Source organism: Bubalus kerabau, chromosome 15 (assembly GCF_029407905.1).
Source record: "Bubalus kerabau isolate K-KA32 ecotype Philippines breed swamp buffalo chromosome 15, PCC_UOA_SB_1v2, whole genome shotgun sequence".
Taxonomy (NCBI): Eukaryota; Metazoa; Chordata; class Mammalia; order Artiodactyla; family Bovidae; genus Bubalus; species Bubalus kerabau.
This window is the reverse complement of record NC_073638.1, coordinates 16,976,534-17,002,579: the sequence shown is the minus strand read 5'-3', so window position 1 is coordinate 17,002,579 and position 26,046 is coordinate 16,976,534. Positions and strand designations below refer to the sequence as shown.

Sequence of the window (26,046 nt, the reverse complement as noted above, 5' to 3'; positions counted from 1 at the left end):
GCTGTTCGTATATTTTGGAGATTAATCCCTTGTTGTTGCTTCATTTGCAAATATTTTCTCCCATTTGGTGGGCTGTCTTCAGTTCATTTATGGTTACCTTTGTTGTCCAAATGTTTTCAAATTTAATTAGGTCCCATTTGTTTAGTTTTTATTTTCATTATTCTGTGTGGTGGATAAAAAAGATCTTGCTGCAATTTGTGTCAAGGAATGCTTTGCCTATGTTTTCCTCTAAGAGTTTTATAGTATCTGGCCTTACACTTAGGATTTTAATCCATTTGGAGTTTATTTTTATATACGGTGTTAGAGAATGTTCTACTTTCATTCTTTTGCATGCAGTTGTCCAGTTTTCCCAGCACCACTTATTAAAGAGACAATAGTATCTCCATCATATATTTCACCTCTTTCAGTTCAGTTCAGTTCAGTCACTCAGTCATGTCTGACTCCCTGTGACCCCATGGACAACTGCAGCAAGCCAGGCCTCCCTGTCCATCAACGACTCCCAGACTCATCATTTACCCAAACTCATCTCCATTGAGTTGGTGATGCCATCCAACCATCCCATCCTCTGTCATCCCCTTGTCTTCCCACCTTCAATGTCTTGTTAGTCAGAGATTAATTGACCATAGCTGTGTGCATTTATTTCTGGGCTTTCCATTACTCCATTGATTTTATTTCTGTTTTTCTGACAGCACCACACTGTTTTGACGACTGTAGCTTTGTAGTATAGTCTGAATCCATTTTTCTTTCTTAAGATTGCTTTGGCTATTTGTGGTCTTTTGTGTCTCCATAAAAATTTTAAGGTTTTTTTTTTGTGTTCTAGTTCTGTGAAAAATACCAACGGTAATTTTATGGGAATTGCATTGAATACGTATATTGTCTTGGGTAGTATAGTCATTTTCACAATATTGACAATTCAAGAACATGGTATATCTTTTCATCTGTTTGTGACATCTTTGATTTCTTTCATCAGCATCTTATAGTTTTCAGAATACAAATACAAATGCTATAATACATCTTATAGCTTTTGTATCTTCCGGTACATTTATTCCTAGGTAGTTTATTCTTTCTGATATGATAGTAAGCAGGATGCTTCCTTAATTGTTCTTTCTCATCTTTTGTTGTTAGTGTACAGAAATGCAACAGATTTCTGTGTAGTAATTTTGTATCCTCCAAATTTACTGAATTTGTTGATGAGCTCTAGGAATTTTCTGGTAGCATCTTTAGGATTTTCTATGTATAGTATTATGTCATCTGCAAAGACTGACACTTTTGCTTCTTCTTTTCCAATTTGGATTCCTTTTTCTTTTTCTTCTCTGATTGCCATGGCTCAGAATTCCAAAACTATATTGCATAGAAGTGGTGAGAGTGGACATCCTTGACGTGTTCCTGATCTTAGAGGAAATATCTTTCAGTTTTTCACTGTTGAGTATGATGTTAGCTGTGGGTCTGTCATATATGACATTATTATGATGAGGTATGTTCCCTCTATGTCCACTTTATTATAAATGGGTGTTGAATTTATATTGTTCATTTATGTTTGTTCTTTAAAGCGTCTAGTTCTTTATTAAACATTCCCTGTATCCTTTCAGTCTGTGTCTCCATTCTTTTTCCAAGATCTTGGATGGTCTTTGCTATCATTACTCTGAATTCTTTTTCAGGTAGTTTGCATATCTCTACTTCACTTGGTTGTTCTTCCAGGGTTGTATTTTGTTCCTTCATCTGGAACGTATTTTCCTGCCATTTCTTATTGTCTACCTTTCTGTGTTTGTGGTCTCTATTCCTCAGATTACAGGACTGTAGTTCCTTTTTGTTTTGTAGTGTCTGCCCCCTGGTGAGTGTTGCTGGTCTAGAAGGTTGTACAGGCTTCCTGGTGGGAGGGACTGGCCTGTCCTCTGGTGGGTGGAGCTGGTTCTTGTTCCTCTGGAGGACAGGGCCACATCAAGGAGTGCATTTAGAGGTGGCAGTAGGCTCAGGATGACTTTAGGTATTTTTAACCATCCTGGTGGTTGTTTGGCTTGAGGTGTCCCAGCACTGGAACCTGCATGCTGTTGTGTGGGGCCAGTCTTGTTGCCAAAATAGTGTCCTTCAGGAGAGCTCACGCCAATGAATATTCTCTGGGGCCCCCACCAGTGTCCTTACAGTGAGCCACAGACATTTCCTACCTCCCAGGAGACCCTCCAAGACCTGCAGGTAGGCCTGGCCCAGGCTTCTGTGGAGTCACTGCTTTGCTCTGGGTCCCAGTGCACATGAAACCTTGTGTGCATCCTCCAAGAATAGAGTCTCTCTTTCCCCCAGTCCTGCATAGCTCCTGCACTCAAGTCCCACTGGCCTTCAATTCCAGATGTTTTGGCAGCTCTTCCTCCCAATGCCAGACCCTGAGGTTGGGATTCAGAACTCTCACTCCTATGGGAGAACCTCTGAAATACAATTATTTTCTCGTTTGTGGGTCATTCACCTGGCAGGTATGGGATCTGATTATATCATAAAAGTGCTCCTCCTACCATCTTATTGTGGCTTCTTTGTCTTTTGGTGTAGAATATCTTTTGGAGTAGGTTTGAGTCTTTTGTTGATGGTGGTTCAGCAGTTAGCTGTGATTCTGGTTTTTTTCATGACAGGAGGTAAACTCAAGTTCTATTCCACCATCTTGTCTCTTGTCCCTCTCAACAGTATGATTTTTATTCTTCAATTTGTTAATATGGTATATCACATTGATTGATTTATGGCTACTTGCATCCCTAAGATAAATACCACTTGAGTATGGTAAATGATCCTTTTAGTGTATTGTTGGATTTGATTTGCTAATATTTTCTTGAGTTTTTTGCAACTATGTTCATCAGTGATACTGGTTTTAATTTTCCTTTTGTGTGATATCTTTGTCTGGTTTTGGTATCATGGTGAGTTAATTGAATGAATTCAGAAGAATTTCTTCCTCTGCAATTTTTTGGAGTAGTTTAAGAAGGATAGGTATTAAGTCTTCTCTAAATGTCTGGAAGAACTCACTTTTGAAGCCACCTGGTGGCTAGACTTTTGTTTGTTGGGAGTTTTGCCAGTATTTTAATACACAGAAATTTCTGTAAAATATTTTATGCATGAAAAGAATTTTATGTGTCAAATTAAGATTGTGGTTGCTTCTGAGAAGAGGGAGGGTTTTAGGACTGGAGAGTGAAATAATGGCCTCCAATTTTTAAAATATTTTATTTATTAAAAAGCAAAATAAATGGTAAACGTGTTCATTCTGAGTGATGGGGCTGTATACTATTCTTTGTACTTTTGTGTCTTTTAAAAAGTATGAAGCTTAAGATAATTCATGAATGTGGCTTCATGAAGCAGTTTTTCAATGTAGACAGAACAGTCTTCTATTGGAAATGCCATCTAAGACTTTCAGAAATGAAAAGAAGTTATTGCCTGACTTCAAAGTTTCAAAAGACAGGCTGACTCTCTTGTTAAGGGCCAATGCAGTTGGTGACCTTAAAGTTAATGCTTATTTATCATTCAGAAAATCCTAGGGCCCTTATGAATTAGGCTAGATCTACTCTTCCTGTGTTCTGTAAGTGGGACAACAAAGCCTGGATGATAGCACATCTCCTTACAACATGGTTTACTGACTCTTTTAAGCCCACTGTTGGGAACTTTTGCTAGAAAAAAGGATTCCTTTAAATATATTACAACTCAATACACCTGGTCACCCACGAACACTGATGGAGATATACAATGAGATCTACACTGTTCTCATGCTTGCTAACATAACATCTATCCTGTAGGCCATGGGTCAAGGAATCATTCCAACTTTTAAGTCTTACTATCTAAGAAATATGTTAGTAACACTATAGCCGCCATAGATGGTGATTCCTCTAATAGATCTGGGCAAAGTCAACTGGAAAACTTTTTGGAAAGGATTCACCATTCCAGATGTTACTAAGAACATTCATGATGAACAGGATTTTGGAAGAATTTGATTCCAGCTTTCATGGATGACTTTGAGGGGCTGAGGACTTCCATGGAGGAAGTAACTGCAAATATGGTGGGAACAGTAAGAGAACTAGAATTAGAAGCGGAGGCTGAGGCTATGACTGAATTGCTGCAATCTCATAAAACTTGAGCAGATGAGAAGCTGCAAAGAAAGTGGTTTCTTGGGAAGGAATCAACTCCCAGTGAAACTGCTGTGAAGATTATTGAAATGACAACAATGGATTTAGGTTATTACATAAACCTAGTTGATAAAGCAGAAGCAGGGTTTGAGAGATTGACTTCAATTTTGAAAGAAGTTCTTCTGTGGGTAAAATGCCATCAAACACTACACAGAAATTGTTCATGAGAGAGTCAATTGATTCACCAAACCTTGCTGTTGTCTTAAGAAATTGATACAGTCACTCCAATCTTTAGTAACCACCACCATGATCAGTTGGCAGCCATCAACATCAAGGTAAGACAGTCCACCAGAAAAAAGATTATAACTTACAGAAGGCTCAGATGATGGCCAGCATTTTTAGCAATAAATACATTATATTAAAAATTAAGGCATGTACATTTTTTAGACATAATGCCGTTGCACACTTAATAGACTACGGTATAGTTTAAACATAATGTATATATGCACTGGCAAACCAAAAAAATCTTACAATTCAGTTAATTGCATTGGTTTAGAAACAGGCCTGCAAGATCTCTAAGGTATGCCTGTAGTGACTTCCTGGGTACAATATGGAAAGTGGAGAAGTAAGTAACTTTACAGTTGAGAAAGCTGACAAATATTAACTTGGGCGATGATAAACATTAATATTACAGTGATAATTCATGTTGACAGTATATACCCTCGATATAACGTAATGAAATGGCACTTTAAGAAATGCAGCCCAAAACCGCAAATTTGCTGGACGGACAAGGGAGATGGTCATCCCTTCTCTCAGGTGCTGGTCTGCCCAGTCCATACTGACGTACTGACCTTGCCTGGCCACCTCCAAGGAGTCCTAAGAGTTTTGGTCCAGCTTCTAGATGTCCAGGTTCAGACAAAAGCATACATGACATAAGACTTTCTCCACGGACTTGTGGTCAATACCCTGTGGAGTTAGGAAGCAGAAGTTGTGGGTGGTGAACAGCTGAGATCTGTGAGCTATGGACAAAGCTTTGGCTAGTTACTTAGAATATGTGTTTGGAATAAGGTTGGGCTTAGAAAGGCCTTGATGTGTCTGAATGTGGGACTCAGTGTTTGGGATGCTGGGTGAATAACATAAAGTAAAGTAAAGTCGCTCAGTCGTGTCCAACTCTTTGTGACCCCATGGACTGTAGCCTATCAGGCTCCTCTGTCCATGGGATTTTCCAGGCAAGAGTACTGGAGTGGGTGAATAGGAAACTACAAAGATATAAAATCGAGGCAGTGTGATTGTCAGAAAGTATCTCATAGTATTGAAGATGAGGTTTGTGAATATATGAAAGTTGTTAACCAGTGATGTTTATCTTTGACCAAACTGATAAAACTGCACTTTCTTGGAGCATCAGTGTATTTCAGATTTGGAGGGGCAAAAATAAATCCTTTAAAAAAAGAAAAATAACAGCAATTTACCTCTGTGGTTTTCCTCCTTTAAACCCAGATTAATCATGATAAAAACATCAGACAAATACTTAATAAGGGCTATACCAGAAAATAACCAGTATTGCTCAAAACTCTCAAGATCAAAAACAAGGAAAGTCTGAGGAGCTGTCCCAGTCAAGAGATGCCTATGGAGTTATGATTATTAAATACAATGTGGTATCAAGGATTAGATCCTAGGACAGAAAAAGGACATTAAGTTAAAACTAGGGAAATCTGAATAAGCAGAGATTTTAGTTAACAGGGATCAGTATCTGTCCATTAGATGTGACAAATGTAGCATATTAATATAAGATTTTAAAAAATTAGAGTATAATTGCTTCACAATGTTGTTTTAGTTTGTTTTATACAACAAAGTGAATCAGCTATGTATATACATATATCCCCTCCCCCTTGAGCCTTCCTCCCACCCCCCATCCACCCCTCTAGTCATCACTAAGCACCAAACTGAGCTCCCTGTGCTATACAGCAGCTTCCCCCAGCTATCTGTTTATACATGCCAGTGTGTGTATGTCAGTGCTACTCCTCCCAATTTGTTCCACCCTCCCCTGTTTCCACATGTCCATTCTCTACATCTGCGTCTCTATTCCTCCCTTGCAAATAGGTTCATCTGTACCCTTTTTATCTAGATTTCACACATATATGTTAGTATATGATATTATATGATATTTGTTTTTCCTTTTCTGACTTACTTTACTCTGTATGACAGACTCTAGGTCCACTCACCTCACTACAAATGGCCCAGTTTTGTTCCTTTTTGTGGCTGAGTAATCGCTCAGCTGGTAAAGAATCTGCCTGCCAATGAAGGAGACGCAAGAGATGTGGGTTAGATCCCTAGGTCAGGAAGATCCTCTGGAGAAGGAAATGGCAACCTGCTCCAGTATTCTTGCCTGGAAAATTCCATGGGCAAAGGAGTGTGGTGGGCTACAGTCCAAGGGGTCACAAAGAGTTGGACACAACTGAACACACATGCCTACACACACACACACACACACACACACAATTAACAACAGAGGAAACTGGGCACTAGTATAAGGAAACTCCATAGTATCTTTGTAATGCTTCTGTGAATCTAAAGCTATTTTTAAAAATTATTACAATATGTTAGTGCCTACTATGCTCTAAACACAGAGTTAGGCACTAAGGATACAGGGTGAACAAGAGGTTATGAATTCCATCTTCCAGGCCCAACAGTCTTAAGGAAGAGAGAAGAGAAGCTGGTGTATCAGTACAAAAACAAATAGGTACTTAACCACAATATTACAAGTGAAAATGGGTGCTGGGACAGTGAATGTAAGAGATGCTTACCTTAGATGTAGGGTTCGGGGGGTTCCCCCAAATAGCACATGCAAAATCCTAGAAGCAAGAATATATTATACACAAGATATGGAAGGGAAAACATTCAATATGATCTAGTGTAGTGCTCAATGAGAAGAACAGGCAAAAACTGAGATGGCAAAATATGGATGGTCAAGAAAGGATCAGGTCATTGAAAGCTTTATGTGATATGATATTAAAGACCTTTGAAACTTATCCCATGAGCAGTGAAGAACTACTGAAAATTATAGACTGGGATGTGACATGATCAGAGTTGTAGTCTTAAAAATGTAATCTCACTGTAGTATGGAGAATAAATTAGACTGTGGTGAAATATAAGTAGGTACATAGTTTTTAAGGTTGTTACAATTATCTAGGCAAACATAATAATGGCAGGATAAGGCAAAAGACAGAGACAAATTGTGATGGATCTGAGAGATATTTAGAAGGTAAAATCAATAGGACTTTTGTTAATTGACTGATTGAGGGTGTTAGTGAAGGAAAAGAAGGAGTCAAACATTATGCCCATGTTTATGGCTAGCAACTAGGTAGTGGAATTTTCCAGTAAGACATGGAATTTTGGAAATGCAGATTTGGGGGTCTGAGTGTATCTGGGGATCTTAGGTTCATTTTGAATTTTCAGGCTCAAGAGGGATTGTAGATATACAGGTTTCTGAAGGTCAGGAGAGAAATCTTAGTTGTATACAAAGATTTGGGTTTCCTCAGCATATAAATGGTAATTAAAACTACAGCCCAGAGGAAATGATAAACAGCATATGCAACATTTGTTGTTCCTAACTATACTTTTTGCCATCAGGATAATATTAAATTAGGATTGTCATAAGGCAATAAAGTAATGGAGTACATTTCAGAAAGATTTTTATAAAAATTTCTAAAAATTATACTTAATGGTTTAATTTTAGCTAGGAAACTGGTTTACCTAAAAGAATAAACTCATTCATAATGATGTGGGATAAATGAAGTATCATAATACTTCAGCATCATGACCTGTACATAGTGGTTCCTCAGTCTTTCCATTAAAACAAAACAAAAACTTCTTGAATATTTGTGTGCCAGTACTGTTCTGGGTAATGTGCATGTGTGCTAAATTGTGTTGCTTCAGTTGTGTCCTACTCTTTGTGACCCAATGGACTGTAATCCACCAGGTTCCTCTGTCCAATGACATTCCCGGGCAAGAATACTGGAGTGGGTTGCCATGCCCTCCTCCAAGGATCGAACCTGAATCTCCTGCGGGTGCTGAACTGCAGGTGGATTCTTTACCACTGAGCCACAGGCGAAGCCCTTTCAGGGTAGGGCAACTTAGTTTAATACTACAAAGGATCCTTACTATTTAAAGGACATTTGTCAAATACGACAGAGAATATGTATGCTGGTTAAGAGCACAAGTTTTGGAGACAGAATTCATGTCTGAGTTTCACCAATAGCCAAATGGCTTTAGACAAGTTACTTAATCCCTCTAGGGTTCAGTTAGATGGAGAGAGAAATCACAAGTACCTTTAGAAGGACTGCTCTAAGAAGTGAATCAACCAAAGCATAGCATAGTTAAATGTAATATGCAATCAATGAGTTGCTACTCATTTCTAGTATTTTTATTAATGTCTTATCATTCTTATTATATCCTCCCCTACAGTAAAAGCTCATTTTGTCAAGAATCACTTAAGAGACTGTTTAGATAAATTCTGGCAGGTTGTGACCTGAACTGGCACACCAAAGACTGTGATAAAGAGAAGCAAACAGAAGTGAAAAATAATTCAAAGGTAGAATCAAACTGACTTGCTGGTTGTGTAGGACAAGTGATGGGAAGGAAGATAGTAATTAGTCCTAATTATTTGTTCTCCAAACAGGAAACAAAAATAGCAATTAATTCTAATTATCTGCCCCTAAAGAGGAAACACCAAAAACGGCTTTGGATGGTAGAAGAAAGCATTTTGCAAATGGTATTTAAGTCCCTGCTCACTGGGTGCTCATTAAATAACTTCTCTAAATGTTTTCTATAGAAAGCAAAAAGAATTACTTTATTTTTTAAATCTAGCTTTGTTTTAAAGAGGCACACCTGTTAATATATTAATTACTGTTAACTAGAAAATTACATAAAAGACAGGAACAAATCATAATTGGTATGCAATGTATGATACCCTGAGACACTACTGGTGAGAAATGTCCTTTGAATTGTTTTTCCATAAGTGGTGCTGAGTTAATCTACTCCTTTGTAGCCAAAACAGCATTTCTGAAAGTGGCTGGCCATGGCCTAAGCTCAGGGAAAATTTGAATTTACTTTTTGTTTGCACAGCACTCTAACAAAATAGTAGCCTTGATAGACTTCTCAAGTATTTTATACACCAGCCTGCTGACTTTAACTTGATGAAGCTTCAGTTCAGTTCAGTTGCTCAGTCATTTCCAATTCTTTGCAACCCCACGAACCACAGCACACCAGGCCTCCCTGTCCATTACCAACTCCTGGAGTCCACCCAAACCCATGTCCATCGAGTCAGTGATGCCATTCAGCCATCTCATCCTCTGTCGTCCCCTTCTCCTCCTGCCCTCAATCTTTCCCAGCACCAGGGTCTTTTCAAATGAGTCAGCTTTTCGCATCAGGTGGCCAAAGTATTGGAGTTTCAGCTTCAACATCAGTCCTTCCAATGAACACCCAGGACTGATCTTCTTTAGGATGGACTGGTTGGATCTCCTTGCAGTCCAAGGGACTCTCAAGAGTCTCCTCCAACACCACAGTTCAAAAGCATCAATTCTTCAGTGCTCAGCTTTCTTTATAGTCCAACTCTCACATCCATACATGACTACTGGGAAAAACCATAGCCTTGACTAGACAGACCTTTGTTGATAAAGTAATGTCTCTGCTTTTGAATATGCTGTCTAGGTTGCTCATAACTTTCCTTCCAAGGAGTAAGTGTCTTTTCATTTCATGGCTGCAATCATCATCTGCAGTATGATGAAACATAAAACATATTCTCTGACACAAACATTTTTATTCAGTTAAACCAGGTTGTTGTTTAGTTGCTAAGTCATGTCTGACTCTTTGAGACCCCATGGACTGTAGCTCACCAGGCTCTTCTGTCCATGGGATTCTCTACGTAAGAATACTGAAGTGGGTTGCCATTTCCTTCTCCAGGTAAATCAGGTTAGTTAAGTCTATAATATGTTATAGGGTGATCACATATGACTAACTCACGTCCTTCTTAGCCTTAAAAACAGCCTCCCAACTCTATACTGCACAGTCTCTCTGAGCTCTGGTTCCCTTCCCCTATCATAGTCACCATAGTCATTCCAGTCACATTCTCACCTATACACAGGGTTCAAGACTACTTCCTTATACTACAAAGATCACTCTGACCATAAACATCTCAGGAATGATAAACATTTACCTATACATAGACTAAGTGAGTATATAAATGTTTGGCTGAAGGCAGAGCATGGTCTAATCCAAGCTCTATTTTCTTATCTTTGTTTGATATGATTTAATGTGATGCTACTTCTTGAAAGGTCTGCTTTTGGCTTCCATGTTTCCATGTTCTCCTGATTTTCTGTTTATCTCATACTCTTCCTCTGCCTGCCCTTTAAGCATAGATGTTCCCCAATGTTTCTATTCCTCTATACCTTTCCTAAGTGACCTTGTGTGGCCTCAAACAAATTCAATAAATGATTTATCCAAGGACAGACAGCCAATTGGTAGGAAGAGACCTCAGTTCTTAATTCTAGTCAATAAATATCATTGTGCACTCATTACATTCACTAGAGACTCAAAATAAGTAAAAGAGTCTTTGCCCACACTGCCCTTTCTGAAGTCAATATAGAAGCTCTGAGCTTTTTCACTCTCTTCTTTCACTTTCATCAAGAGACTCTAGTTCCTCTTTGCTTTCTGCCACTAGGGTGGTGTCAACTGCATGTCAGAAGTTATTGATATTTCTCCCAGCAATCTTGACTCCAGCTTGAGCTTCATCCAGCCTGGCATTTCGCATGATGTACTTTGCATAGAAGTTAAATAAGCAGAGTGTTATATAGCCCTGACGTACTCCTTTGCCAATCTGGAATCAGTCTGTTGTTTTATGTCGAGTTCTAACTGTTGCTTCTTGACCTGCATACAGATTTCTCAGGAGGCAGGTAAGGTCATCTAGTAGTCCCATCTTTTGAAGAATTTTCCAGTTTGTTGTGATCCACACAGTCAAAGGCTTTGGTGTAAACAATAAAGCAGAAGTAGATGTTTTTCTGGAATTCTCTTGCTTTCTCTATCACCCAGAGGATGTGTGGTAGTTTGAACATTCTTTGGCATTGCCTTTCTTTGGGACTGGAATGAAAACTGACCTTTTCCAGTCCTGTGGCCACTGCTGACTTTTCCAAATTTGCTGGCATATTGAGTGCAGTACTTTCACAGCATCGTCTTTTAGGATTTGAAATAGCTCAGCTGGAATTCCATCACCTCTACTAGTTTTGTTTGTAGTGATGCTTCCTAAGGCCCACTTGACTTAGCATTCCAGGATGTCTGGCTCCAGGTGAGTGATAACACCATTGTGGTTATCTGGGTCATTAAGATATTTTTATATAGTTCTTCTGTGTATTATTGCCATCTAAATATGTTTATAGACTTCCATCTAAACACAACAAATAAAACACATGTAATCCAACATATAATCCAACTAACACCAACCTAGACAGCATATTAAAAAGCAGAGACGTTACTTTGCCAACAAAGGTTCATCTAGTCAAACTATGGTTTTTCCAGTGGTCATGTATGGATATGAGAGTTGGACTATAAAGCAAGCTGAGCACTGAAGAATTGATGTTTTTGAACTGTGGTGCTGGAGAAGACTCTTGAGAGTCCCTTGGACTGCAAGGAGGTCAGACCAGTCAGTCCTAAAGGAAATCAGTCCTGAATATTCATTGGAAGGGCTGATGTTGAAGCTGAAACTCCAATACTTTGGCCACCTGATGCAAAGAACTGACTCATTGGAAAAGACCCTGATGCTGGGAAAGGCAGAAGGCAGGAGAAGGGGACAACAGAGGATGAGAGGGTTGGATGGCATCATTGACTCGATGGACATGAGTTTGAGTAAGCTTCCCAAGTTGATGATGGACAGGGAAGCATTGTGTGTTGCAGTCCATGGGGTCTCAAGGAGTCGGACACAACTGAGCGACTGAACTGAATTCAACTAACATAAAGAAATCAAAAAGCATAAATCCATAAGGCTAAGGGCAACAGGAGTGCACATGAGATGTCAGCAGAATCTGGAAGCTGAAAGATAAGCAAATGGCAATTTACTTCACCTATCTGACTAAACCTACAGTGAGAGAAATAAACCCAAAGGCAATATAATTCAGAGTACAGAATCTCAGTCATGTTCAGGAGTTAGGGATGCCAAACTCCTCTAAAAATGGGAATGCAGAATGAATCAACACAACTTGATTCAAAGTTTTCATAAGAATAAGTTAGGGCCTAGATCTCCTCCCTACCTAAAGAGAATAGGCATAACCCCTCTCCATTCCTTCAGAAGAGGTGAGATTAACTTTTGAAGGGGATGAGTTAAATAGGTTCTGAACTTCTAGAAACAGGAAATGAGGCTGAGCTCTATACTGAATACTAGGAAGTTAAACAAAAGTCTACATGATAAATGTGAGATTTATCCAGCCTTCTTCTCCCATTCAGCTCCCAGAACAGTGGCAGACAGATTACTAGTCCTCAGATTTACCCTTCAGAAAACCATCCAAAGCAAGATACATGTGAAACTCTCTTAGGTGAAAACAGAGATAATGGGAGAAGTGAGGAAAGAGAAAAGAATGAATATAAGGGAAAGATGTTACGTATGAAATTTAAATCTTCACTTCTATAGTAGAAAATCAGGAGATATGATATTTTTAAATATTGAGAAATAGCAATATTAGTATATTATTTAAAAGTAAAGTGGAATACTCCAGAAGAATAAGCTAAAAGAATTAAAGTGAGTATACCTGAGAAACACATGTGGAATGGAAAAGGACTGGGCAACAGGTCTATTTTACATTATAATACTGTATAATTATATGACATTTTACATGATATATATTACTTTGATTAAAGACAAAAACCTTTTTTTAAAAAAGGTGACATACATAGGGTGGTGTTTCCAGCCTCCTGAGGTCCAATGGCCTTAAACTCTGTGAACCCACACTTTAAAAAAACAAAAAAGAAGAAACTAAGGTTCAAGGAACTAGTCAGTTGCTTACATCAAGTAGATAGATTCAAAAAGCCCAAGTTACTTTAGAATAGTATGCCACCAGACCACACGCTGTAGGTTGTTTGTTGAATTTGACACAAATTAAAATGTATTGAAAATATTTAATGGGAAAGTGGAAGAGTTTGAGCTGACAAATGTTGACACAGTTCAAGTCATTTGATATAATAACTAGGAATCCTCCCCTTGGGGCCAAAAATAATAACAGAATAGATAAGACATTTCTGAAGATTGCTTTGGAAATGGCAAGAACAGCAGTATATTCTTTAAACACATCTTCAACTAGAGAACATATTTAAAACAAAGTTGCAGAGTGGGAAATCAAGATAGATATTACTGCAGGATTATAATATGACCTACTAGCATCATATAAATGTCTTACAAAGAAATCAGTGGACACTGAAGTATTCTTCATATGGTTTTCTTTTTAAAAACCTCCCCCAAAAGGTAGCTTAAAACCTAATTAAAATAAACACACAATCTGTTTATTTAAAAAGGTGCTACAAACTATAAATTTTATTTCTAGGAAAGCAGAAACAATATTTTGAGTATGTGTTTTAGAGATATACACTGAAATATTTACAAATGGTATGGTATGATGTCTGAGATTTGCTTCAAAATAAAATTGGGTGGACAGACAGTAGGGGCTAAAAATCGAACAGCATTGATCATGAATTAATACTTGCTGAATACTAGGATCCATTATGTTATTCTGTTGACTTTTGTACAAATGGAAAAGTCGTCAAAAATAAATGTGCCATCCACAAACTGAGAATCACTGTAAGTATACAGGCACATTTTATAGTCAAATAAAGTTAAAATGATTATTTTAATTTGTTCATAACATAAATCTACTACTATTCTTTAACAGCTTTGGGAGACTACTAGAACAATGACATAAATCTACTACTATTCTTTATTTGTTCATAACATAAATCTACTACTATTCTTTAACAGCTTTGGGAGACTACTAGAACAATGAAACAGAATTTGGTGTTTAACTCACAACATTTCCATGACCGACCTAATTATCTTAAGTTCTCTTTAAATCTACTCTAGAGTCCCCACTATGCTGTTACGTATCATCATTTTTTAGTAATTACTTACAGAGTCTTTTTTCTTAATAGTAAAAATGTAGTAGTATATATTCAATGATATCTTAGACTTGGTGAAATATGTTGATGGGTTGAGGAGAAAAAGGTGGCAATTAAAACATGACACACTTGTTTTCTAATTTTTCTAATGTGTTCTAATTTCATAAATGTTAAGATGAAGAAAACAATTTGACTCTTAGAATTGATGAAACATATATTTTTCCCCCAAAGCATTCTTTCTCACCCCAACCTTTCATCCCTACACTAAATCAATCTTGAGAGTCAGGAATTCAAAGAATATCTGCCTTTATCAAAGTTTGACAGTGGCATCCCTACCTTCTCCTACTTGTCCTCATATCACTAATTTGAAAATACCAGTTTTGCTTGCCTCTCCTACCAAATGCCAAGCAAGGTGCCTTGTTAAAGAAATATTCAGAAAATGAATAAATATTTCCTCTTGAGCCTCTCAGAGTACTTTGTACTCAGTAGGTCCCAGTGACTGACTAAGATGCCAATGTAAGCATGGACTTGTTTGCTTCGTACCAGTCAGGGTTTTTTATTATGACAAGGAATGGAAACTAGCTCTGCCTATTTAAGCAGAAAATGAATTTGAAGGTAATCTACAGAATCTCCAGGAGGGCTGGAGAACTGGGTTTAGAGGTTGCTGCTGCTGCTGCTGCTGCTAAGTCACTTCAGTCGTGTCCAGTGAAACGTAGACAAAAATAATGCTTAAAATGGCAACGTAGACCCAGTCTAATAAAGACACCTTTACTTCCATTATCAGGTCCAGAATCAATAGCTGGCTCCACTGACCCCTCCCCAGGACTGATCAAGAGTGTTGCCAAAAAATATGTGCCGCTGGGGCAGAGTCTGGGTCCATGTCTCTGATGAGTCCACGTCTTATCTCACGCAAGGATACCTGGGAGAGAAAGCATCTGGCACTTTTAGCTGCTATAGTGAGAAGTGGCCTCTGTCTCATAATGTGAGACAGGCCCCTCAACACAGGAAAGGGGTTCAGACAGCAGTGTTCAAGAGTAAAGACGGGTGTCCACTCTATATAAACAAATACCTTTGAAAGCCAAAACACACTGCAGACAGAGTACACATAGAATACACTGAGTGAATACATGTCTGCCTTTCATCTTTGTCTACTTTGTGCCATTTTATTTTAGAACCTGAACATGATCCTTTGTGGCTACTCTGTGGCTAGTCAAAGAACATATTATTTTATCTAAGAATTTCAAGTCTGATCTTAACTAGGTGAACGAACCCACTGGTGATCACAAAGTAGAAGCATTTAAGTGATGATTGGTTAATTATCTAAAGAATAATCTTTAAGTAGAAAAGAATGAGGAGAGATATTCATTATTAATCAAGGAAAGGATGTACAATAGTTATGTGCCACATAAATGTTACTAAGTTAATTAGATGTTGGCAGGTTCATAATAAATGCCTAAGAACTCAATGTAAAATGCATAATCAGATTTAGGAGGTGCTTTTAAGGTCATATGAGCCAACATCCTACCCAGGCTCACAAGAGTCAGGCATTCCCTTACTACATTTCCTGATAGATGGCCCAAAATGCATCACTTTCAGTACAGTGAGTTAATAGTGTCTGTTTTTGATCTTTTTAATATGGACTCTATGAATGCAACCAAAGAAAGCATTAATTTCTTCTGTACTGTTGGTTAATACTCAAGTGAACTAACTTTTACAACTCAAACTGTTGTTAAAGAAGGACTTCCACTCCCTGACCTTAGCAACTAATCTTAGAAACTAAATGAAACCAACTCTTTCTGCACATAATTTTAGTTTCAGCTCTTGCTCTCGGCTAAGGGATATTAAGTGTAACCCTGATTGTCATTCAAATTCACTAGTTCTTGGAGCTTTGCATTATCAACAAACCTGATATATGTATAGTCTATCTCTGTGTGTATGTGCTCAATCACTCAGTTGCGTCTGGCTCTTGGCAACCCTCTGGACTGTAGCCTGCCAGGCTCCTCTGTCCATGGGATTTTCCCAGCAAGAATACTGGGGTGGGTTGCCAATTCCTCCTCCAGAGGATCTTCCTAACCTAGGGATCAAGCCTACGTCTTTCCAGCATCTCCTACATTGGTAGGGGAGTTCTTCACCATTGAGCCACCTGGGAAGCCCAAGTATATCTGAGGCATTGATAAAACTGTAGAAATGTCAGGGTCAAGGGAAGAGATCTGAAGCAGGCCAACAGAAACAAGCTTCTATGTGGCTTTCACACTTAGAAACATTCTTTGGTTCCAGCTGATGAATCCAGCTATTAGATCTCATCCCAGATGTCATTTTTTCATTTCATCTACAAAGATTACTCAAGAGTCTAGTTGACAGATGTATTCCAGAAGGTTGGTACAGATGTAAAAATTTGATGAGTCTGGCTCTATTTTAAATATTCTATGTTATCTACAATTTAAAGGAATAATAGAAGAAATATTTGATACAAAACATCAAAAACTATAATCCAATCTTTCTGTTTTATGTCTTGATTTTCATGTACTAGTTCACATATTGGGCTACATACAGATCATACATGAGACAGAATATGAAAACCAAATTTCTATGCCAGATATTTTAATGTAAGCTTTCAAAGTTTTAAGTTATGTATTTAGGTGGTCCTATGAAGGGTGAATATATATTTACAACTGTTATGATTAATGATGTGCATAATATATATTAATTAAATTAGCTTTGATAAGTGTTTACCATTTTAAAGAATATATGATAAAACTTCTCAATTAAAAACAACTGTTTTAAGATTTTTGCTAATCTAAATGGATTCTAAGACCAAAGAAAATTTGAAATTAAAATATAACTGTTCTACCAGAATATAGAGTCTTCAGAAAATTTGGCTTTCAAATACTGAAGGGTACAGCATCTTGATTCTTCTTCTGAAGCAAAAGGAAGAAATATACTTGTATAGTTAATTCATGCCAGAGACTGATTCACACTTAAAATATTTATAATGCCAAACTGTAATGTAAAAAACAAAAAATAGGGAACAGAGTTTATGTTATCATTGATGACATTTGCTAAACCAAAAAGCAGCCGTGGTATAAATAAGTTATTAGTTTCATCATGAATGAAAGCTTCTAAACATATGGTAGCTTTATTTATACAAGGGAAAAAGGACTGAGAGTCATATCAGCTGAAATAAGACCTTATACCACACATTCTAATCAACAAAGTCCCAATCCCAATAATTAAAATGGAAACTACATTTAAAAGTTATGTAAAGACTTTTGAATCTGTAGTCATTAGCTTGTTTGAAACTGATTTTAAGGGGGCTTAATGAGCTCTCCTTGGAGAAGACAATGGCAACCCACTCCAGTACTCTTGCCTGGAAAATCCCATGGATGGAGAGGCCTGGTAGGCTGCAGTCCATGAGGTCACTAAGAGTCGGACATGACTGAGCACTTCACTTTCACTTTTCACTTTCATGCATTGGAGAAGGAAATGGCAACCCACTCCAGTGTTCTTGCCTGGAGAATCCCAGGGATGAGGGAGCCTGGTGGGCTGCCGTCTATGTGGTAGCACAGAGTCGAACACTACTGAAGCAACTTAGCAGCAGCAGCAGCAATGAGCTCTCCTTAAACATTTACCACAATCATCTGATTTATATTAAAAAAAAGCAAAAGATCAAACATAGCAAATTCTGAATTATTCTGGTGGCATCAAAAACATTACAGATTGTACACAGACAATATAGAAATTGTCTAATTACTTTGAGATTGAAGTTATTTATCCCTTAGAACACAGTTAATGTTTATTTTATAGACAAAGATGATTGGAGTTGACACAATATTCTCTTTTGAAATGTGTATATCTTTCATTTTTCAGCACAGAAACTGATGTTAAATAAGACTTGCTCATGGTCAGCATAAATGAACTGGAGGGCTAAAAGTTCCTGGGATGCAAAAACATACTGTCTTCAGAGTCTCTAAATTCAGACTATTTACTGAAGACTTAGAATGTGAACTGAGCACACAATTTCAGTTAAAGCTCTTTATGGGTGACAGTTCGCATAAGCTGTCTTTAGAGATCACTGAAGTAAGGCTTTCTTTAGTAAGTCATATCACTTTAATAAGTGAAACGCTGCTGAAAACAGAAACTGTAGTCTAATTGCTTTGAGATTTTGGCAACTTCAAGATGTCTTTGATCACTCTTTTTCTCATGTACTATCAGAATTATAAGGCAGGATATGTTTGCCAGACACTACAAAGAAGAACAATATAAATACTTGAAATAGAGTGTTTTCTGTTCTATTTTTAAGGAATAATCATTTGATAAGGAAAAACCTGAATTGACTGCTTCACTACGCATTTTAGCATAGAGTAATTCTGTGATTTAAAAAACTTACTGTAATTTAAAGTTTATATTTTATATACTTATTTACTGTAATATAAAGTAGAAATTTAACCATACATATGGATACTCAGGGCTTCACTGGTAGCTCAGCTAGTAAAGAATCCACCTGCAATGCAGGAGACCCGGTTCGATTCCTGGGTCAGGAAGATCCCCTGAAGGAAGGGGTAGGCTATCTACTCTAGCATTCTTGGGCCCGGTGGCTCAGACGGTAAAGAATCTGCTTGTAATGGGGGAGACCTGGGTTCAATCCCTGGCTTGGGAAGATCCCCTGGAGAAGGGCATGGCAACCCACTCCAGCATTTTTGCCTGGAGAATCCCCATGGACAGAGGAGCCTGGCAGGCTGCAGTCCATGGTGTCCCAAATAGTTGGACACGACTGAACTACCAAGCATAGCACAGCACTGCATGGATATTCAATTATATGAAGCTTTTCTGAAGATGGTCCCTAGAGATAACTATATCTGTTAACAGACATGAAATCTAGGATGGCACTCTACCATCATTTGCTTGAGACTGGCAAACAGGAATCTTCAGAAAAAGGAGATTTTCTGTTCTCTATTTGGACCATAGTAGTTTGATCTTCAACTTCCCTGGAAAATTCCTATAATGATCAATAGTGAAAGTACCCACTGGGTCTTCAAAGACATAAATATAAGTGGTGTGTTTTTGGAATTAATTACATTTGAAATATTCTGAGTAGGTATTTTCTAGTACTATAAGCATATGGGCATTTTCATATAGTTCTATTTCTGTAAAATCTACATTTTTTTCCATTATCAGAATCTGCTTCCTTAAAGATAGCTGGACTAAATCAGAAAATGATTGCAATTTAGTATCTTTTCCTATCTGAAGCAACAGACTTGCTAAAGCCAAAACATCTGCTTATCTTATTTCAGGAATTTGGGCAAAAGCAACCAAATATTGATCAGCATCACAAATATCAAATTTAAATATCATCTTTTACATAAAAATAACAAAACTTTAAAATGCTATATACCAGATTTGTTTGATGATGATTTTTTTTACCTGAGGAAACCAGGAAGGTAGCAGAACTGTGAAGAAGCCCTTTAAGTATTAGTCAAAAGGCAAACGAACTATTTTTTTAATGCAGTGAGATGCATTCACCCAAGTACCATTTACCAATCCTTGGACTTGTCCCTTTTCAGCTCCCTTTTCCATTCCCATCACCAGCTATTTAATGTCCTTTAGCATTCCCTTTTCATTTTCCTCATTCTCAGCAGGCTTCTTTGTCCTCTGACTGAGGCCGTCAACCTCTAGCTCCACTCCATTAGGTATAAAGGTATGAATTTCTTTATTCCTTACCTCCCAGGGTAAGATCTCGCTCATTCAAGGTCAGACCTGTCAAAACTGCTCATCATTTTTGACTAGAGCCACTAAGCAGAATTCAGTGGCTTTCCCAGGCTCCTCGAGTGGACTCTGGAAGTCTCATATCTTATGATACAGAGCTCTTCCTCTACCCCCACTTCCCTTACTCATCTTTGTATCTTTTGGCACCTCTCACTAAATCTAGCAAGCAGAGATGTGTTGAAGGATTCACTTTTTAAAAGTATTTAAAAATTTTTTTTAAATTGGAAAATAATTGCTTTACAATGTTGTATTAGTTTCTGCTGTACAACAAGGTGAATCAGAATGTGTATGCATCTCACTTTTAAGCATGAGTTATTTTCAATAGCTTGAACCAGAATTGGACTTGTCCCAGATTGTCTATAGAAAAGCATATGATTTCTGCTCCACTTTCATTTTTCAAAACACAGTGACCCCAAAAAGAGGACCGAAACATTTCCAGTGACTATAGAGTTGCCAGATAAAATACAGGCAGCTCAGTCAAAACTGAATTTCAGATGAACAACAAATAAAACATTTTTTAGTATAAGTATACCTCAAATTGTGCATGGGATATACTTGTACTAAAAACAATTATTCATTGTTTATCTGAAATTCAAATTTAACTCATGAGCAGCTTATATTTTTATTTGCCAAATCTGACAGCTTTACCAGTGACTCTAAAAATTCTCACAGGACTCAAAGAATGCTTCTTTAGAGCACCTGGAGGCTTGTATCTGAGCTCTGCAAACTTCTCAACTGGCCATATTTTATGTCTGTTAATGATACTGGGTTACTTTCTGAGCAAGTCAGTAACATACTTTAGGAAATGCTGTTTCTTATGCAAAATTTTTACTTATTTTGTTAATTTCATAGAATTCCCTTCTAATACCATCTATCAATAATTTCAGCACAGAGAATACTGTAATGTTGCCCCAGATTTCTTGAAAAGCTGATATTCAGAGTCATTATCAATACTATTTCTGAATGAAGTCCTTGCATTTATGTATTAATAATGAAAATTTTTTTGAAATTTTAATTTTGAAAACACAATATGAGAAATATATGTCTTTCATTCGGGGATTCCTTTTCTTCATCAAGCACAGTGAGACATACTGTCCTCACTAACAGGCTGGGGAGAAGCAGCCTGGGAGGTGGAGGTGGAGCCTGTGATGTAACTGCAGTGGGTCTTTGCTAGAAAAGTCTTCTCTAAATGATAAATATCTGTACACCGAATTGTTCAGCTTCAATGTGTATGGTCTTACAAGAGAAGAGACTTGTCTCTTTCAGCATAATGTAAATCTTAGAGGCTTGAAATCTTGGTCAACAGAGGAATTCCTCACAAGTTGTTTAGAGACATACTAAGAGTCCCACTAAGGGAGGAAAAAGCAGGTTTCTTCAGCAAAGGAGTAACCACTGTAGTGCATTAATGGTGTGTGTGTTATAGTGGAAGTTATAACCCAAAGTGTGAGGAAAGATGCCCTACAGCTTGTTCCAATCCTGAAAGTTTCCTACATTACTGTGTTGTTTCCTTATTCTTGACAGTGATTATGGAAAAGACCTTCATTTCTTATTCCCATGGAAGAATTTAGGAGAGAGAACTGCCTCCCAGTTGTAGAGGGATACAAATTTTGCCTTTCTCAAAATTTGAACTAGATCTCAGATTCAACTTCTAGGAAGAGAATGACTAATTCTGTGTAACTACTTGGTGTCTTGAGATGATAATGAATTAAGACGTTTATTCCAACATAAGCATATTACCTGCTTTCCACCATATTGGAAGCTCCGGTTTGTCAAGCTCCAGGCTCAACACGCACACTGCAGAGATGCAGAACAACGCTTGGATATCTGCCCAAGACTGGTCTCTCCGAACGACAAACTCAAATTTACGGTACCAATCTAAAGCTCACCGTGGGGTTGGCAGTATCTTTTTCCTAGTTGGTATAGGAAAGGGATGAGATCTGGCAAACTGAGGCACGGGGCTTCTACCTGCCTGTGCAGAGCATAAAGGCTGACAAACATATTCATTAAACTTGATCTGAAGCAACCGAGCCTACGAGGTCGTTCCTGAAATATTTATAAGGTGTGTTACCGGACTCGCCACTTACAGGTGGGGAGGAAACACGGTGAATAGAAGCACCCACACTTGAGGGGCGCGGGAGGGGGGGGGGGGCGGCGAAAGGCACTCACAATCGCACAGCTCACCACCACACTTAACTGTTTTGCTTTTAATAGCTCTGTCAGCCGTCGCTCCCCAGTCGCCTGTTCAATTCTACCTGCCTAGGAAAGAGATGTTCTCATAAGTGAATGGTTTCCTGGTAGTAGGAGGCACCGAGCGTCAGCTCCTAAGACAGGTCCCCGGGTTCCGGGCGCTGATGATCCTCCAGCTCTGCGGCCCGCCAACCCGAAGTCCTGCACTGCCCCTGGGGCCTCAGGCCGTGGGGCAAGGGGCCCCGAGACCCCGACGGGCCACTCGCCCTGCCCGGCCGCCCTTGTCTCCGCTCCTATTTTGGTCTCTGCCGACCATGCCTCCTCAAAAGCCTTCGGCGTTCGGTCAATAGGTGATTAGCGCCCCAGCCAAGATGTAAACAGCTTCTCCTGCCTACCTGCATCCCCCGGGTGCTAACTTGGGGTGGCAAGATGAGGGGACAGATGACGGTCCTCAATGACCACGAAGCCCCTGCACCGAGGTAGTATGCACTTTTCATTCCAACACCCTCCTCCCACACCCGCAACATTCCTGCTGCGCCCCACATGCTGCACAGCTCGCGCGATGCCTCGCGTCCTCGCCGCCACCTCGCTCCTCTTCAAGGGCATTCGCGCCTCTCCTCTCCGCTCCCGGTGGGTCGCCCCAGGACGCCGCTACTCACGTGAACTCTGCGGCCGCAGAAGCTCAGCAGGTCCCGGCGTGCGGCAGTCGGATCTCCATCTCTGCTCTCCCAAGCGCTCCGGCTGCGCGCTCCGCCCGGCGCTGGACGAGGTCGGTCCCAGCGCGGAGCCTGGATCAGGGCTGCCTCACTAGCTGCGGACGCGGGCGGGGCGGGGGCAGGGCCGGAATTTGGGTCGCTAGGAGCTGAGCAAGCTGGGATGGGCCCCAGGCGGCGGGCGGCGAGCAGGCAACCGAGAGCAGCCCCGGGTAGGGCGTGCGGAGGTTTCCCTGGAAGCACAACCCGGGAGGCCACTGAGCATGCCCAGTCGCGGGGGAGGGAGCGCGGGCGTCTGGAGGGGAAGGGTTAAATCTGCAGACCTGGCTGCTTGGGCAGAAAGCAAGGAGTACAGGCTGGAAGATGGTGAACCTCAGGAGGCTTGTCTATGGGGTTCCTAAAGAATCCTGGAATAAGAAGGCAAAATGTATTCCTCGCTCCCTTCTCAGAGAATTGTTCAGAGCGCCAAGTTTGTTTATTAGCTCAGTTTATTTTACCAGGTGAGATCTCTCCAATCCAGACATTCACCCCTCACCTGCTTTCCTGAGCCTGGGGTCCTCACCTACAGGGATGCCTCAGCAGTACCCTCCTTTCCCGATTACTAGACCAGTCCGGTCAAGTTAAAGAGCCAGCTCTTTGGTTTGTAATTGAGGTTGCGTCAATCCTCTCAGGTTACATATTTGCATTTTTATCAGGTTTCAGAAACAATACCTTAACCCTGGGGTTAATTATAATGGATGAATTATGAACAACAAGACCTGGGGCTGTTTGGGGGAACTTTACTTCACAGTGCAAGAGGACTTGGCTCTGAACTCACTTAATACACACACACACACACACACACTCACACACACATGGAGACCTGTGCCTTTATTTTGTATTGTGTTTCGCATTAAGGAAGAACGTTTTTCTCTCAAAACAGTTTCTTAAGTTAGAAGCAGGATAGAGTAGGGGAAAGACTATGACCTTGGAGGTAGGCCTTGATTTCGGTTTCATTTACTACTCGAGTAGTTTACCCAGCTATTCTTCCTCTCTGTTACCTCATCTATAAAATGGTGAATCCTGGACTTCCTCTCTGGACTGGCGTGAGGATTAAGTGAGACAATGATTGCAAAGCACCTGCTACATAGTAAATGTTCACTGAATAGAATTCCTGTAGGTTCCACCTCCACCATACAGTTTTTATGAAAGGTTAGGTTAGTGATAGTCCTTAAATGGTGAACAAATTGTGTTCCTTCCTCACATCATATAACCATTACCCTTTATCCTTCTAATTTTTTTTTATTGTTGTTAGAAGCATTATCCACTATTACCTTCCCTTTATACTCTTCAGCTTCTTCATACTTTTAAAATAAAACCTCTTGGGCAGCCATATATGAGTCCTCTTGGGAAGGAAAAGCTTTTTAGGAGAGATTCACTGTTGACAGGTTTATCCACATGACAAAAGAATTCCACTCCAAAGTCGATTTTTAAAGTAATTTAATATTCTTCTTTTACTATTATTCCATAAAGTATACTTGCATGGGAAGCAATTTACTTTCCACGGATACTGCATACATTTTAAAGTACCAATGCTCAAAAAACAAACTTTTCAATAGTTCCCAAACATTCCATGTGTTTTGTAATGCTTTGCCTTTATTTATGGTGTTCGAAACTTTCTGGAAGACTCTTCTCTTTCCATTCCACTTTACAAAGGCCTACCCATTCTTCAAATTCAAATGCCACCTTCTTTCAGAATGCTTCCCCTAACTCCAAGGTAGAGCTAATGCTCTGCTTCCAGAGCACCAATGCATTCTGATGGTACAGCACTTATCACAGTCTACTGCTATTGTTTAAGCAATGTAAAACAATTTACTGTGCAGGCATTGTTCTGAGGAAACAATTATGAACAAGACAGACATGGTCTTTGCCCTCATAGCGCTTAAAGATAGCTTGAAGAAGATAGGCAATAAACACCTACAAAGTAAATAATCTCCAAGGACACAAACCAAGCATTTTTGTCCTTGTGTTCATCAAATTAATCTATAGGCCTTGATTCCTTCTCTCAAAAATATCAGTAAAAATAATGATAGCCCTTGGTCAACCAAACTACATGGACTTGGATCCCTGCCAATTATTTTTATTCTTTTCATTTGACTTCTTCAGCTAGCTCCTCTAGGTAGGGACCTGCAATTCAAATGATGAATTGGAAGGGGTATGGAAAGCCCACAGAGTTTAATCCCCACACCAAATTATATCTTTTTTCTAACCTCAAAGAATGGCATTTCTCCAGTGGCCAGATTCAGCCTGGACTCGCATATCTCCTACATCTCAAACATCTCTTCCAGGATCATTTACCTCCTAAACCTTCACCTTCTTACCACCTTTGACCTCTGTTTATGATCCTAGTTATTCTCTGTATTAGTTGACTGTTTGCTTCTACCTACTGTCTGAATAACTTAACTTTTTCTCTCTGTTTCTCTTATAATCTGAATGTGAGACAGACTTGGCACCACTTAGAATCAACTTTTCCAAAGTATGTTTGTATACATGTATTCCATAGTATTTAGAGACAGCCTTGCCACGTATTAATGTTTAACTCGGGGCAGGATCTCATTCACCTTGTATTAAAGAATTTAACAGATAACTGATATGTGATAGATCCTGCATAAAAGATAGTGAAATAATGAATGAATATGTACAGGTTCTCAACTCTTCTCAATCTCTTAGACTATATACATCTTTTCTTATTAGTCTTAATAAGCCTAGGATTGGGGACAGTTTTTCCCTTTCCTACTCTATTAATTTCCCTCCAGTCACAAATTCACAGATTTCTACCCTTAAGGATCCACAGAGCATTGTGGAAGAAAATCCTAGCCACAGTTCATTACAAATTTGTGTGTTTTAGCTAAAGCCACAATCTATCATCTATAAATCAATATTACTATTACCGCCTCCAATTCACAGCAGCTATCCTTAAAATTTTTATCTTTTCCACATTCTCAACCCACCATGTTTTTAAAAAATGGACATCCAGCTCGCCCCACTACACCAGAGAAGAAAGACTACTGAGCGTCATCGCCCTAGGAATTAGCTTGTTATTGTAAATTAATCGAAAGAATCATGTCTGACTCTTTGTGACACCATGGACTGTAGCCCACCAGGCT

At 39.1% G+C, this 26,046-nt stretch overlaps 1 protein-coding gene and 1 pseudogene across 4 annotated transcripts in view; one reads left to right on the top strand and one right to left on the bottom strand.

The window, feature by feature from the left end:
- The window catches only part of ELMOD1 (ELMO domain containing 1), an 85,399-nt gene extending 62,129 nt beyond the window's left edge, over positions 1–23,270 (bottom strand). Inside the window, exons 1-5 of one of the 4 annotated variants that reach the window (XM_055547778.1) lie at positions 22,847–23,270; positions 22,195–22,256; positions 6,893–6,940; positions 6,311–6,379; positions 4,940–5,054 (exon numbers count right to left, since the gene is read on the bottom strand). The gene's annotated coding sequence lies outside the window, so the exon portion shown is untranslated. The remainder of the gene's footprint in view (positions 1–4,939; positions 5,055–6,310; positions 6,380–6,892; positions 6,941–22,194; positions 22,257–22,846) is intronic. The other 3 variants (XM_055547780.1, XM_055547781.1, XM_055547782.1) reach the window with 3 other exon arrangements.
- Positions 13,054–13,574, top strand: LOC129628710 (rRNA N6-adenosine-methyltransferase METTL5-like; annotated as a pseudogene).
- Positions 23,271–26,046: the final 2,776 nt, after the last annotated feature.